Source organism: Chlorocebus sabaeus, chromosome X, assembly GCF_047675955.1.
Source record: "Chlorocebus sabaeus isolate Y175 chromosome X, mChlSab1.0.hap1, whole genome shotgun sequence".
Lineage (NCBI taxonomy): Eukaryota > Metazoa > Chordata > Mammalia > Primates > Cercopithecidae > Chlorocebus > Chlorocebus sabaeus.
Window position 1 is genome coordinate 22,381,905 of NC_132933.1, and position 17,521 is coordinate 22,399,425.

Sequence of the window (17,521 nt, forward strand, 5' to 3'; positions counted from 1 at the left end):
GTGTCTTTCATAGAGCAGAAGCTTTTAATTTTAATGAAGTCCAACTTGTTCATTTTTTATTTCATGGATCATGTTTTTGCTGTTGTATCTAAAAATTTATCACCAAGCCCAAGGTCATCTAGAATTTCTCCTATGTTATCCTCTAGATGTTTTATGGTTTTACATTTTACATTTAGCTCTATAATCCATTTTGAGTCATTTTTTGTGAAGTGTTTAAGATCTGAGTCTAGGTTCGTTTTGGGTGGCAGGTGTTTGTCCAGTTGTTCCATCACCATTTCTTGCAAAGGCTGCAATTTCTCTATTGAATTGGTGGTGTTCCTTTGTCAAAAATCACTTGATTATATTCATGTGAGTCTATATCAGGGCTCTCTATTCTGTTGCATTAATCAATTGTTCATTCCTTTGCCAATACCACACTGTCTTAATTACTGTGGCTTTACATTAAGTTTTGAAGTTGGGTAATATGAGTCCTCTTACTGTTTTTCTCCTTCAATATTGTGTTGACTATTCTGAATCCTTTGTCTTTCCACATAAACTTTAGAATCAGTTTGTTGATATCCACAAAATAACTTTCTAAGATTTTGATTGGGATGGCATTGAATCTCTAGATCAAGGTGGGAAGAATTGAAATCTTGACAATATCGAATTTCCCTATCCATGTGCATGGAATATCTCCATTTATTTAGATTTCCTTCGATTTGCTTAATCAGTTTTTTAGTTTTCCCAGTATAAATCTGGTACATATTTTGGTAGAATCATGCCTAAGTATTTCATTATTTTATGCTCATGTAAATGTTAATGTGTTTTTAATCTCAGATTCTAATTTTTTATTGCTGGAATATAAGAAAGAAATTGACTTTTACATTTCGGCCATGTATCTTGCAACCTTGCTATAATAGTTTCTTATTTCCAAGACTTTTTTGTGGTTGATTCTTTGGGATTTTCTATGTAGACAAACATGTTATCTGTAAACAGAGACAATTTTATTTCTTTCTTCTCAATTTGTATACTTTTTATTTCCCTTTTTTGTCTTATTACACTAGATTGGACTTCCAGTATGATGTTGAATAGTAGTGGTAAGAGAGATCAACCCTTACATGTACCTGATAATAGGAGGAATGCAACTGGTTTGTCACCATTAAGTCTGTGTTAGCTGTAGGTACATTCAAGTTGAAGAAGTTCTCTCTATTCCTAGATTTCTGAGAGTTTTTATGATACATCCATGAAGGATTTTGTCAAATGCTTTTTCTACATCTATTAATATGATCATACGATTTTTCTTCTTTAGCCTATTGATACGATCAATTACAATGATTTTTGAATCTTGAACCAGGCTTGTATATCTGGAATAAATCTCACTTGGTTATGGTGTATAATTGTTTTTATACATTGTTATATCCAATTTGCTAATATTTTTTGATGATTTTTGCATCTATGTTCATGAGAGGTATTGGTCTATAGTTTTCCTCTTTTTAAAATGTCTTTTTCTGGCTTTGATATTAGGGTAATGCTGGTCTCATACAACGGATTAGGAAGTATTCCCTCTGCCTCTATTTTCTGTTAGAGATTGTAGAGAACTGATATAATTTCCTTGTTAAGTACTTGGTAGAATTTACTGCTGATCCTATATGGGCCTAGTCCTTTCTGTTTTGGAGGGTTACTAGTTACTGAGTCAACATCTTTAATAGGTTAGGCCTATTTAGATTATCTTTTTCTCTTTGAATGTAGTTTATATCTTTGGTAGTTTGTATCTTTAAAGGAATTGGTGCATTTCATTAAGGTTATCAACTTTGTGGATATGAGTTGCTCATAATATTCCTGCATTATCCTTGGAATCAGTAGTCTGTGGAACCAATAGTGATGGCTCCTATTTCATTTATTTGTGTGTATTTTTTTTTTTTTTTGACAGACCCTCACTCTGTCACCCATGCTGGCATGCAGTGGCACAGTCTTGGTTCACTGCAACCTCTGTCTCCTGGGTTCAAGTGATTCTCGTGCCTCAGCCTTCCAAGTAGCTGGGATTACAAGTGCATGCCACCATGCCTGACTAATTTTTGTATTTTTAGTAGAGACAGGGTTTTGCCATTTTGGCCAGGCAGGTCTTGAACTCCTGACCTCAAGTAATCTGCCTACCTAGGCATCCTTAAGTGCTGAGATTACAGGCATGAGCCACCACGCCCCGTCCCCTCCGCCATTTCGTTTCTGATGTTGGTAATTTGTGCCTCCTTTCTTTCCTTAGTTGAACTGAATGAGGTTTTATCCACACTACTTATCAAATGTATCATGTATCAAATTTACCAAATTTATCATCTTTTCAATAACTGGCTTTTGAGTTCCTTGATTTTCTCAGTTGATTCCCTATTTTTAATTTCATTGATTTCTGCTCTAATTTTTGTTTTCTTTTGCTCACTTTGAATTTAATTTTCTCTTTTTTTTCTAGTTCCCCAAGATGGCAGTTTAGATTATTGATTTTTAGATGTTTCTTCTTTTCTAACATATGGATGGATTAAATACTATAAACTTCCTTCTAAACACTACTTTTGCTGCATCCCATACATTTTTATAAGTTGTATGTTCATTTAGTTCTAAATATTTTTAAGCTTTTCTTGTAAATTCTTCTTTGATCCCTGTGTTATTTAGAAATACGTTAATCTCCATGTATTTCAGGGTTTTCCAACTATCTTTCTGCTATTGATATCAAATTTAATTCCATTGTGGTTGAGAACATCTGTTGTATAATTTCCATTCTTTTAAATTTGTTAAGCTGTTTTTTATGTCTCAGACTGTCGTTTAACTTGGTAAATATTCTTTATTAGCTAAAGAAGAACCGTTCGTTGGGTGAAGTTTTCTTTAGGTTGCAATTAGATCCAGCTAATTGATTTTGCCATTCAGTTCAACTATGTTCTGATAGAATTTCTGTCTGCTGGATTTTTCAATTACTGATAGAGGCATGTTGAACTATAGTAGTAGATTCATCTATTTCTCCTTACATGTCTGTCAAGTTTTTTACCTCACATATTTTGACCCTCTGTTGTTAGGTACATACACATTAAGGATTGTTATGTCTTCTTTAAAATTTGACCTCTTTATCACTATGTAATACCCTTCCTTACCTCTGACTATTTTCTTACTCTGAAGTTGGATTTGTTTGAAACTAATATAAGTACTCCAGCTTTTTCCAATTAGTATTTGCATGATATGTGTATTAGTCCATTCTTGCATTGCTTTAAAGAACAACCCGAAATTGTGCAATTTATAAAGAAGAGGTTTAACTGGCTCATGGTTCCACAGTCTGTACAGGAAGCATGGCTGCGGAGGCTTCACGACACTTAAAATCATGGTGGAAGGCAGAGGGGAAGGAGTCACATCTTCATATGGCTAAAGGAGGAGGAAAAGTGGGTGAAGCGGGAAGTGCTATACACTTTTAAGCAACCAGATCTCATGAGAACTCACTCACTACCACAAGAACAGCAAGTGGGATCCCCTATGAGTCAATCACCTCCCACCTGGCCCCTCCTCCAACACTGAGAATTACAATTCGAAATGAGATTTGGGTGGGGACACAGAGCCAAACCATATTAATATGTTTCTTCATCACTTTACTTTTATCTGTGCCTTTATATTTAAAGTGGGTTTCTGTAGACAGCACACAGTCAAGTCTTGTTTTTCTTAATCAACTCTGACACCTTCATTTTTTAATTGGTATATTTAGACCATTGACATATAAAGTAATGATTGATGTACTTAGATTAGTAGCTGGTATATTCGTTACTGTTTTCTAATGGTCACTCTTCCTCTTTTTTTCTTTTTTGTCTTCCACTGTTTTTCAGTTTTCTCTGGCTTGATTTTTTCATATAATTCAATTTTTTCTCATCTTTTAGCACATCAGTTTTAATTCTTTGCAAAAACCATTTTGGCGATTACCCTTGAATTTGTAATGTAAATTTTACATGTCCTCTTTTAAATAACCTTATACCACCCGACATTTAAAGAAAATACTATATAACAAAGTAGTTCTGATTTCTTCCTCCCATACCTTATAACATTACCAAATTTCATTTCACGTTTCATAAGTGATAAATACTGAATACATTATTGCTATAATTTTTTGAACAAATTGTTATCTCATAAAGATAAGAAAAACAATATTATTTTATCTACATTTATTCCCTCTGTAAATTTTTTATTTCTCTATGTAGATCCAAGTTTTTGACTTATATAATTTTCCTTCTTTCTGAAGAATTATTTTAATACTTCTTGCAGTGCAGTCCCACTGGCAACAAATTACCTCAATGTTTGTTTGTCTGAGAAAGTCTTTATTTCCCTTAACTTTTGAAAGCCATTTATTCTGGCTACAGAATTCTAGGTTGGTGGTGTTTTTCTCTCAATATGTTAAATATTTTACTGCATTCTCTTCTGGCTTGTATGGTTTCTATGGTTTCTGAAAAGAAGTTCAATGTAATTTTATCCTTGCTCTTCTGTGGGTAAAGTGGATTATTTTAGCCCTTTCTGGCTTCTTTCAAGATTTTTTCTTTGTCGTTGATTTTCTTCAGATTAAATGTGATCCATCTAAATGTTTTTGGTATTCATCATGCTTGTTGTTCTCTGAGCTTCCTGGATTTGTGGTTTTGTGTTTATCATTAATTTGGGGGAAATTGTTAGTCATTATTGTTTCAGATAATTCTTCTAGTTCTTTATTTCATTTTTCTCAATCTTGTGTTCCTATTATGCATATATTGCACATTTACTAGTTGTCCCACAGTTTTTGAATAATGTGTTCTGTATTTTTCTCTTTGCATTTCCGTTTTAGAAACTTCTATTATCATTCTTCAAGTACATCATTTTTTCCTTGCCTGTGTCCAGCCTATTGATAAGCCCACCAAAGATGGGCAATCAACAAGAAGTAAAGACTCTTTACTTCTGTTCTAGTGTTTTTGATTTCTAACATTTTCCTTTGATTCTTTCTTAGAGATTCAATCTCTCTTTTTACATTACCTATTATTGTATATTGTCTATTTCCCTATAAAGTCTTTAGCATGTTAATCATAGTTGTTTTAAATTCCTTGTGTGATTATTCCAATATCTCTGCCATATCTGAGTGTTTCTGATGTACTATCTTATCTCTTCGACCTGTGTTTTTTAGTCTCATAATTTTTCATAAATTTTTGTTAAAAGGGAGGGGAACATCACACACCAGGGCCTGTCAGGGAGTGCAGGCTGGGGGAGGGATAGCATTAGGAGAAATACCTAATGTAGATGACGGGTTGATGGCTGCAGCAAACCACCAAGGCACGTGTATACCTATGTAACAAACCTGCATGTTCTGCACATGTATCCCAGAACTTAAAGTATAATAAAATTTTTTTTAAGTATTCCTTGTAATTTTTTGTTGAAAGCTGAATATGATGTACTTGCTAAAAGGAACTGAGGTAAATTGGCCTTTAGTGTGAGCTTTGATATTTATCTTGATAGGAGTCAGGTTGTATTAACTGTTTTCTGGAGCTGTAAATGTCAGAGGCTCAAATTTCATTTAGTGTCCTTGTTTTTGTGGCTCCTATTATCTTTGGACTTCTCTAGAGACTTTTAAAAATAAGGTCTGTGACATGTAGTTCTTTCCATTGTAATTCTCTCTTAATATGCAGTAGCCTTACTGACGTGGAGGTAAAGTGTGAATGGAGGCAAAGTTTGGTGTAATCCTGAGTATGTATGTATGAGTCCATTTGGACTACAAATACCTTAGATTGGGTAATTTATAAACAACAGAAATGTGTCGCTCACAGTTCTGTAGACCGGGAAGTACATCAACTTGCTAACAGGTTCAGTGTAAGGTGAGGGTGCCCTCATATGATCCTCCCAGTGTTGCTGGTGAAAAATCTGTTTGGAAGAAAGCACAGTCAATGGGATTGACACTTATTTATAAAGACTAAGTGGTACAGTTCAAACCCAGCAATAGCAGCTGGCACCAGCCCCAAGGCCCGTGAGAAGTCATTCATTCAGTGTAAACCATGGTACACAGGGGCTGCAGTGAGTCTAGTCAGGCATGGTGCTGTGCCTTTGTGGTCCCTGCTACTCTAGATCCTGAGGTGGGAGGATCATAGAGGGATCCTCATAGAGGGCACCTTCTAGCTGTATCTTTACATGGCGGAAGGGACAAACAAGCTCCCTTTAACTTTAAAAAGTTAAATTATTAATCCCATCCATGAGGCAAGAGCTCTTATGACCTAGTCAACTCCCAAAGGCCCTACCTCTTAGTACTATTACCTTGGGAGTTAGGTGTCAACATATGAATCTGGAGGAAACAAAACATTCAGACCATAGCAATCTCAGTCTTTTAGTGAGCCAGTGTCTCTGGAATTTGACCTTCAAAATTGATTTTCAGTTAGTCTCACCTTCTTTAGGTGAGACAGAGTGTCTAGGTGGGGATTAAGTTGGATATTTCCTTTCCCCCAGTTTGGTTAGTTTCTGGTAAATCTCCAATTGGTTAAGCTTTAGAAAAATCGTTTTCCTTGAGGACTGGCCTTGTTAAAAAGGACAAAATGCTCTGGGAATATTATACAATGACTTTTCTCCTGTCCCTGCCAGAGGAACAAGTGAATTTTTCTCAGGTCTTCACTGTGAGTACCGGTGTGCCCCCGACCCTTCAACAAGGACTTAGCCCTGTGAATTTTTCATTCTCAAACTTACTCACATTGAGTCTCCAGTAGTTCACTAATTACAGTTTAAGATTATCTGCCCCAGTACTAGTTCCTATGGAGATTTCTGTTCCAGTAAGTTGGGATTCTCTGTATCAGCTTGCCCAACTCTCTAATTTTGGAATTATTGATTTACCCTGTGATATCAATGCTCTTATGGATCTAAGAAGAGCTGCTGATTTTAGTTTGTTCAGCTTTTTTCTTACTGTGAGGATGGGAGTGATTATTTACATGTCAGATTGGAAAATAGAAGCCCTCAAATTGCATCATAAAATGAAGATTATTGCTCATCTGAGTAGTTGCCACATGAGAAAAAATAAGAATAAAAGATGGAGGAATATCATTAAGAATAGTAATGTTTGTGCCATTTTAACTCACCTTGGTCACTTTCCCTTTTCTTTAATTTCTCTGTAGTCTTGAAAATCAACAGTCTCATGATCATGGTAGGTGTAAAAAGCAGCAGCCTAAAAGTAACTGGAGGGATAGAGAAAGGTTTTGGATTTCTCTAAAAGTTCAATTCTAGGGGAGAATTCACTATTTGGACTTTCTTGGAGCTCTTTGGAAAGGTCTACACACGGGCTTTTTCTTTATTTGACTGACCCAAAGACACCTCTGTGTGAACAGCATCGTACACAAGACAATTGTTGAAAACAACCAATACCAATTGTTTAACATTGCTACTGCTTGAGATGATTATATAAATTGGGGCAAATGAAAAGCTGATCAAAAGTCTTAAAAGGAAAAACTGGGGAGCAAGGCATCCAAAAGCTCCAATATATTCCTAGAATTCTAGAAGATCATATGCATGTGTGGAACCGTGTCCATGCCCAGGGAAGACTAAGAAGGCCCTAAACTTACACCTCTGGCAGATCTGAAAGCTGTGCACTAGGATGAAATTAAAAGGTAAAGAAATGTAAACTGCCTGCCAGAGCACGTAAAGAGTACCCCCCAACACACATCTTAAATCAAAGACACAAATAAGTTAAAAGTAAAGAGGGCATAAAGACACCCTATGCAAACAATAACCAAACTAGAACAGGTACACTATTAAAATGTTTACAGAAAAATAGGCTTTAATACAAAAACTGCTACTAGAAATGAAGGACATTTTATAATGATAAGAAGATCAATCCACCAAGAAGACATAGTGATTATAAGTATGTAGGCACTTAACAGAGTCTGAAAATAAGTGAAGCAAAAACTGACAAAATTGAAGGGAGAAACAGACAATTTAAAAATAAAAGTTGGAGACTTCAATAGTCTACTTTCAATAATAAGTTCAACAACTATACAGAATGTAAAGAAAGAGAAGACTTGAATCACAACAAAACAGCTATTCCTAGCAGACATCTATGGATCCCTCCACACAACAAGAACAGAAAACAGATTATTTTCAAGTGCATATCGAGCAGCATCCAGGATAGATTATATGCTAACCAATAAAAAAGTTTCACCAAATTTAAAAATACTGCAATAATATGAAGTTCTCCAATCGCCACTGAATGAAATTAGAACTCAATAGCAAAAAAATTTATAGATTAAAATTATGTAGAGATTGAATGACACAATCTCTTTCCAATAGGTCAAAGAAGAAAAGTCACAAAGGAAATCAGAAAATACTTTGAGACTAATAAAAACAAAAGCACAACCTGACAAAATTATATGATGCGGCTAAAGTTGTATTTAGAAATTTAAGGTTGTAAATCTCCATATTAACAAAGAAGAACCTCAAATTAGTAACCCAAACTTCTACTTTAAGAAAGTAGAAAAAGAAGAGCAAACTAAACCCATAGCAAGTAGAAGAAAGGAAATAATAAATAATATACAGAAATAAATGAAATAGAGAATAGAAAAGCAAAAGAGGAAAATCAATGAAACCAAAAGTTGATTCTTCAAAAATATTACAAAATTGACAAAAGTTTAGGATACAGGCCAAGAAAAAAGAGAAAACTTCTAAAATCATGAATTAGAGGGTTGGCATTATTAGCAGCCTTACAGAAATGAAAATAATTATTAGGGGATACTATTAACAGTTGTACACCAGCAAGTTATATAATCTAGATTAAAAGGACAAATTCATAGAAGAGTACAAACTACTGAAACTCACTCAAGAAGAAATAGAAAATCTGAATAGACTTATAATGAGTCGCAATCAATTAGCTATCCATAAAGAAAATCCCAAGCTTAATGCCTTCACAGGTGAATTCTACCAAGCAGTTAAAGAAAAATTAACATAAATCCTTGTCAAATTCTACAAAAAGTGGAAGAGGAAGGATTGTCCAACTTATTCTGAGGAGAGTATCACACTGGTTTTAAAGTAGACAAGACACATCATAAAAAAGAAAACTACTGACCAATAATAACACTTACGAATATAGATGAAACAATTTTCATCATAATACTAGCAAGCCAAATTTGGCGATACCAAAAAGGATTACGCATCATTCCAAGTTAGGCTTACTGTATAAATACAAAAGTGGTTCAACATATGAAAATAAATCAATGTAGTATACCATATTCAAAGAATAAAGGACAAAAAATATCAGATTCATCTCAATAGACACAGTAAAAGTATTTGACAAAATTCGACAGCCTCTCATAATAAAACAAAATAATAATAATAGAAAGGAACATTATTTAACCTAATAAAGGCCATTACAAAAAAACCATAGCTAACATCATACTTTCCCCATGAGATCAGGAAGACAAGGATGTTCCTTCTCACTACTTCTACTCAACATTGTAGTCTAGATTCTAGCCACGGCATTTAGACAAGAAAATTAAATAAAACTCATCCAGATTGGAAAAGAGGAAGCAAAGCTACCTCTATTCACAGACAATACAATCTATATAGCAAATACTAAGGAATACATGCATGCGCGCGCGCGCACACACACACACACACACACACACACACACACACATACATAAACAGTAAAGCCAGTAAACAAGATCAGCGAGGTTGTGGTTATCAACATCAATATACACAATCAATTGTATATTTATACACTAGCAATAAAAATCCAAAAGCAAAATAAGAACAATTTCATTTGCAATACTATCAAAAGAATACAATACTTAGGAGTAATTTTAAAAATATGTGCAAGAGTTGTATACTAAAAACTGTAAAATATTATGTTTTACAGTTTTAACAAAAGAAATGTTAAAAGACCTGAATAAAAGTTTCATGAATTGCAAAATTTAATATTAAGCCAAGCGTGGTGGCTCACACCTGTAATCCCAGCACTTTGGGAGGCCAAGGCGAGTGGGTCATTTGAGGTCAGGAGTTCAAGACCAGCCTGACCAACATGGTGAAGCCCCGTCTCTACTAAAAATACGAAATTAGCTGGGTGAGATGGCTCATGCCTGTAATCCCATCTACACAGTAGGCTGAGGCAGGAGAATTGCTTGAACCCAGAAGGCGGAGGTTGCAGTAAACTGAAATCGTGCCATTGTACTCCAGCCTGGGACAGAGCGAAACTCCGTCTCAAAAAAAAAAAAAAAAAATTAATATTAAAATGACAATACTTCACAAACTGATCTGCAGATTCAGCACAGTACTTATCAAATTTCACCTACCAGTTTTTCAGAAATTGAAAAGGTGATTCTAAAATTCACATGGAAATACAAGGGGACCACAATAACCAAAACAACCTGAAAAAGAATAAGGTTAGAGGCTTACCATTTTAGATTTCAAAATGTTTTACAAAGCTACAGTAATGGTAAGACAGTGTACATAGATCAATGGCATGCAACTGAGGGTCCAAAAATAAACTCACACTTCTATGGTACATTTAGTTTTCAACAAGAATGAGGAGAAAATCCAATGGGGAAAGAGTAGTCTTTCAATAATTGGTTCTGGAACAACTGGATATCTACATGCAAAAGAATGATATTGGACTCTTACTTCACACCATATAAAAAATTAACTTAAATGAGATCAAAGGCCTTATTATAAAAGCTAAAACTATAAAACCTAGGTGTCTTAGATAAAAATCCAGGTGTAGATCTTCATCAACTTAGGTTAGGCAATGGTTTGTTAGATGTTACACTGAAAACACTAGCAACAACAATAACAACAACAAAAAGAAAAATTTTGTTTTGTCAAAGTTGAAACTATGCCTCAAAGAATACTATCAAGAATGTGAAAAGACAATGAATAGACTGGAAGAAAATATTAACATATTATATATCTGATAAGGAACTTGTATTTAGAATGTATAAAGAATTTTTGCAACTCAATAATAAAAAGATAAATAACCCAATTAAAAATGGGCGAACCAAATCCCCATGACGCAAGCTGACCTATATAACAAACCTGTCCACGTGCCCCTGAAGCTTAAATAAAAATTAAAAGAAAAAAAAAAAGGGCAAAGTGGGAGTTTGAGACCAGCCTGGATAATGTTGGGAGATCCCATCTCCTACAAAACATAAAAAAATTAGCCAGGTGTGGTGGCACACATCTGTAGTCTTGGTTATTAGGGAGGCTGAGGTGGAAAAATCACTTGAGCCCAGGAGTTTGAGATTACAGTGAGGTATGATCATGCCACCTCACTCCAGCCTGGGCAACAGAGTGAGATCTTGCCTCTGTCTCTTAAAAAAATAAGCCAAGGATTTGAGTAGACATTTTTCTGAAGAAGATATGTGAATGGCTAGTAAGCACAAGAAAGGATGCTAAACATCATCGGCCATTAGGGATGTGCAAATAAAAACCACAGCAAGATACCATTTCACACCTACTAGAATGACTATAATAACAAGACAGACAATAGCATTTGGTAGCAAGAGTGGAGAAATGGAACCCAGTACATTTTTGGTGGAAATGTTAAATGGTGCATTTACTTTAGAAAATAGTTAGACAGTTCCCCAAAAAGTCAAACAGAAAGTTATCACAGGACTCAGCAACTACACTTCTAGGTATATACATAAAATAATTTAAAACATATGTTCACAAAAAAATTTGTGCATGGATGTTTATAGTAGTATTAATCATAATAATACTAGTTATTGGGAAAAATAAAAATTTCCATCAAGTGATGAATGGCTCAACAAAATTTGGTATATCCATACAGAGGCATATTATTCAGTCATAAAAAGGAATGAGTTACTGATATATACTACAACATGTATAAACCTTGAATACATGTGAATACTATGAGAAGTCAGTCACAAAAATCAAGATACTATATTCTTTCATTTATATGAAGTGTCAAGAATAGACAAATCTATAGAAACAGAAAGTAGATGAGTGGCTGGAAGGATGCGCAGAATAAAGAATGACTGCTAATGTGTCTGAGGTGGCTTTTGGGGGTGATGAAAATACTGTCAAATTAAATACTGGTGATGGTCACACAACCTTGTGAATATATTTAAAACCATGGAATGGTACAGGTTATTTTTTTTTAATTAAGAGAAATATATTGGGCTATGTCATAGAACTTTAGGACTTTGTCAGCCCATTTGCTTATATTTTGCAGAATATGCAATATGTGGCCATCCATTCAGAAATAATTAAGTAATTTGGGTAATTTTCATGACATAATAGCTACTTCAAAGCTAGTTAGGAAACTATTAACACTTAAGAGGTGGTTCTTAACTGGCAACCTGGAAAATATTTAGCTCAATTGGTCATCAGAGACTACAGTCTTAGTTTTTGCTGCTCATATCTTACCTAAAATTGAGATGTGAGAGGGAAAAGTGATATGTATAATAGCTTAAATGAAATATATTACATTTGCCTCTCCAGATTTGTATTTTAGCAATCAAACTGAATCATCAGAGGGATATATATTTAGACCACATTATTTTGTCTTTTCGTAGAATTACTTTAATGAAATTACCCTTTGACATATGCTCTCAGCCTACACTGAAGTATATCATTAAAACGATTCCAAGAAACTAGCTACTTATTGTACTTTACTGACAGAATGCTTTTGAGGATTGTTTTCTATGACACATTTTCCAATTTTCTAAAGACCCACTGCACAAATTTCTCTGTGCATTTTATATCAGGAAAACTGTTTCCCATGAAAATTTTGTTTCATAATACTTTTGTGAACACTGGAACTCTTGTCTCTAATTGTATTTGCCCCTTTGCTTTTGCTACTGTGTAGATCCAAGCTAAATTTGTGGGTAATTTCTTACCATCGTACAGAGATTGTTATATAAAACTTTGCATATTAACCTCACTCATGGCTTTATGTGTATTTTGCATTATGTTTAGCTCTATAATCTGCTTCAAACAATTTCCAGTGATATAATAATAGATAAATAGACTGATTTAGGAGTAGGAAAGATTGGTAGACAAACAGATTCTGGCCTTGACATCAGAGAGATTCATTATGCTGACCACAAGCTTACTCTTACTCCACAAAAGCATTTCACAAACTTATACTGTTGCCCAAAAGGGATGAAAAGAGTCTATGACTGACTCAGTGCAAAAAAAAAATCTACATGACAGGAGTTACAACTCACACACATGTTCTACAGTCATTATTCTTATACCCTATTTATCATTGAAGGGAAGCTGTGTTCTTATGGGTTGAAAGTTAATCTATGTCATTGTAGGTATGATTTCAATTAGTATTATGAGCTTAAAATATGAAAGCAACTTAAGTTGCCCAGAGGTGTCAGGTGATATGGGGATTTCAGAACATGTGTCAATTCATTTCAACAAAATTAACATTTTTGTCTGAACTATCCAGTTAAATGAAAAGCCTGAAGGATAATTGCTTCAGTGATTTGTAACATTATATGGAAAGTTGATAAAAATGTTTTGGTTGTCCTTTCAAGATATTAAAAAAAGGCATATTATTCTGGGTATATTGTCTGTTCCTTCTGGAAATGAAAGGATTGACTGATCAATGGATTGATTGAAATTTCCACTTTTTATTAAATTATTTGGTGTCATGGCAACCTAGGCTTTGTCTCTCTCTTAAGACAGAAGCAGATCATGACATTTTTATTACATGTCTTCAAGAATGACAGCCATGACAAATCCTCCCTTGACGGGGAAAAGTGTAATAATGTTCTCAGATGCCTAAGGTTCTGGCACTTGCATCACCAATGAAGCAGGTGGTCAAATAACTCTGATCTTTTGCTATATGTGAGTCCCAGGAAGAAAACATCACCTCACCAAGTGGTCTTTAGAATGACTATGCAATTCTTCAGTTTCTTTGGTGAGCTCATGATGTGGTCAACAGGATATGAAATATCTGGATCAAAAAAGAAAAATCTCAAACATCTCAATGTATGAATTACACATCTGTGTTTTTCTAATTGAAAATTTCTGGTCCAGGCACTGTGGCTCACTCCTATAATTGCAGCACTTTGGGAGGTCAAGTTGTGAGGATTGCTTGAGGCCAGGAATTTGAGACCATTCTGGCCAACATGGCAAAATCCCATCTCTACTAAAAGCACAAAAAGTAGCTGGGTGTGATGGCACATGCCTGTAATCCCAGCTACTCAGAAGGCTGAGGCACAAGAATCACTTGAACCCAGGAGGCAGAAGTTGCAGGGGGCCAAGATCACACCACTGCACTGCAGCCTGTGTGACAGAGCAAGACCCTGTCTAAAAGAAAGAAAGAAAGAGAGAGAGAGAGAGAGAGAGAGAGAGAGAGAAGGAAGCAAGCAAGCAAGCAAGGAAGGAAGGAAGGAAGGAAGGAAGGAAGGAAGGAAGGAAAGAAGGAAGGAAGGAAAGAAGGAAGGAAGGAAAGAAGGAAGGAAGGAAAGAAGGAAGGAAGGGAAAGGAAAAAGAAAATTTATGGATGGTAGGTTCAATTTCGCATCAAGATATTTGTGTTTTTTAAAACTTTTATTTTAACTTCAGGGGTACATGTGCAGGTTTGTTACATAGGTAAACTTGTATCAAGGGGTGTTTGTTGTACAGACTGTTCGGTATTAAGCCTAGTACCCATTAGTTATTTTCCCTGATCCTCTCCCTCCTTCTACCCTCCACCCTCCGATAGGCCCCAGTGTCTGTTGTTCCCCTCTATGTGTCTATGTGTTCTCATCATTTAGCTCCCACTTATAAAAATGAGAACATGAGGTATTTGGTTTTCTGTTCCTGTGTTAGTCTGCAAGGATAAAGACCTCCAGCTACTTTTCTTCTTGCAGAACTTCCTTGAATATATTTTACAGAGTGTTTTTTTTGGTGACAAATTATCTTTGTATATACAAAAATGTCACCATTTTGCCTTTAAAAAATAAACATAGTTTTTTTAAATGTTAAAAAAAAAAGATATTTGCCATTTTATAAGAACTACCAGTACGGTGACTGATTCCTTTCACAGTCTATGATGGGTCCACATAAAAATGAGAATACAGAACTACCCTTTGTCAACACTGAGTCGTGCTTGGCTGGCCTTAACAAGATAAGGTTGACCTGGTAGATCTGGTTTCTACCAGGTCAAATCGGAGAGGTGGAGAGAGTGGAGGGGAATGGCCAGAAAGCGATTGCTTCATGAAACTTCCAGATTTACCCTCAAACTCTGTTCTCAAGCCTAGTCTTCCCTATCTCAGTAAAGGAAACTCTCATAAAGTAAGTTCTTCAAGCAGGAAAACTGGGAGTCATCTTTTTACCCTCCTTTGCCTTTACTCCTTATTTGAAATTCGTTAATAAACACTGCATATTTACACATACAATTTCTCTTGTATGTCTCTCTATATTCCTCTCTTATTACCTCTCTCACACTATTATGTATACCCCGACCACTGCAGTTCTAATTTTCCCTTCCCTTCCCTTTGAATCTATTTTCCACTCCAAAACAAGAACAATCTTTAAATACCTATAAATCAGAGTTCATCAGTGATATGCTTATATTATAGCAGGGAATTGCCATTGCACTACAGAAGCAATACTAATATGAAAACATAGTCAGAAGGTGTGTGACGTGGTTGGGGGGGGAGTTCTCCTTACTCATTTATTCTGAAGATTCATCTTGGATGGTGATATGATAGCTCATGATGCCAGATGGTGCCAATTAGTCATCTTCAGAATGTTGACTCTGAATTTCAGAGGAGGAGATTGTATTGAGATAGGGACATGATCTTGCTGGGTCCTCTTAGGAACAGAGAACAAGAGGAACTGGGTCAGGGGCTGAGACTGTGACCAGCCCAGTGAACAGAACAAAGTCTAGTGAACCCTACAGGGAAGCAACCTGCCACCTCGAGCAACTTTGCTTAACAGCCAAATTGGTTGAGAGCTCTGCCCAAAGCCAATGAGCTCAGTTTCAGTGCAGGTGGAGTTACAGGTGTTTTTCTTTCCCTGTGGTAACAGGCAAGTGGAGAAAGACCCATGGCTAAGCAGATCCAAACTGTGAGGTTTTACAAAGGGCAAGGAGCCACTGGACTTCCAGGAATAGAGCAACCAAAAAGGTCTGCAACAAACTGGCAAAGTGAGCTCTGGCCATTAGCAAAATGGGTGGGCTCTACCTGAACTTCTCACTTTCTTCCTTAAAAAGTTTCTTCTTCCTGTGACTAGCATGTAAGTGGCAGTGGCTCAGCACTATCTAATTACCTCTGCCCTGAGTGACCCTGAATTCCAAGGGGTGAGGACTCAGGGGCCAGTCTCCCACCCCCAGGTCAGAGAACAGCCTTCGTGGCATCATTCAAACGATGAGTCTGTTTTAATAGGGTACTCTCATCTCTAGGTGAGTTTGGAAACATTTTGACGGGAAGGAAAATAATTGCATTTTCTCCCAAAGCTGCCGGAAATAATTTCTACTTTAATGGTGAAAACAGGACTCCTTGTATTTCTGGACATTTTACATTGCAGGCTGTAATGAGCGAGAAAATGTCTTTCTTTTAATAGCTAATCCTCTGATGCTTCGTGTCTGGGAAGGTAAGTTGATGTGGCAAATTATCATTGTCGAAGAGAGAAATTGAGCCAGAAACAGCATCGTTGCTTTGTCCACTGCGTCACTTAGCTTTTGTTAGCGTAGCCAGAAAATTGGTGCTTGTTCTCAACAGTACATTTTTTTCGGAGATGGGCCATCACCAGGCACAGACCCACTCAGATCTAGGAGGAGAGGGGAGGCATCCTGCAGCAACTTCTCCCAGGGGCACCAGACTCCTTTAAGTGAACTCACTGGTGTGATCGCCATTAAGAGGTACCCTGTCTTCCTCCCCTTCTCCCCTGCTTAGCCCCAGCCACTCCCAGGAGTCCCGTGGAGCTGGATTAGTCTTTGTACTGTGGTGAGCATGATCTAGAGGTTTTCTCCCAAGAGCAGGGTTTCACTAGGGTGAGAGCAGGAGCCTCAGTGGGCAGGAGAGATGTCAGAGGGAAATGGGTATGGAGCTGCAAATGGACAATCCTCAGACCACCTGCCCAGAATCATAACTTTCCCTGGGACCAGCGCTGAGCACTTGCATCCTCTTGCCTTGGCCCCTTCTTCCAATTCCTCTTCCTTAAGGGCGTTATTTTCCCTTCATGGATACATTTGTTTTTCAATTGTGTCTTTAATTGGGGTGTTCTTTAAGCTTAAATGCTTGACTTGTTCTTTTTTCTTACATGAGTGGAAGCTGCTGTTAATATTTTGGTTCACATTCCATACAGGTGGGGAGGCGTCCATGTTTATAATTAATCTTCTGTGATGTTCTTGATGTCCTTTTACCTGGGAAGTCTTATTTCACAAGTGTTTCTGAATTCCCTGCATTTCAGGTATATACTCTCTTAACAAGTTAGATTTATACATGTTTATCATATTTCCAACAGTTTTCAATGGCGTCGTATTTTACTGTTTTTCCACAAAGCATTTTTGAGGTGTATTCCACAAAATGTTTGTTTCACTTTGTGGAGTTGTGAGATATTCTCATCAGTATGAATACAG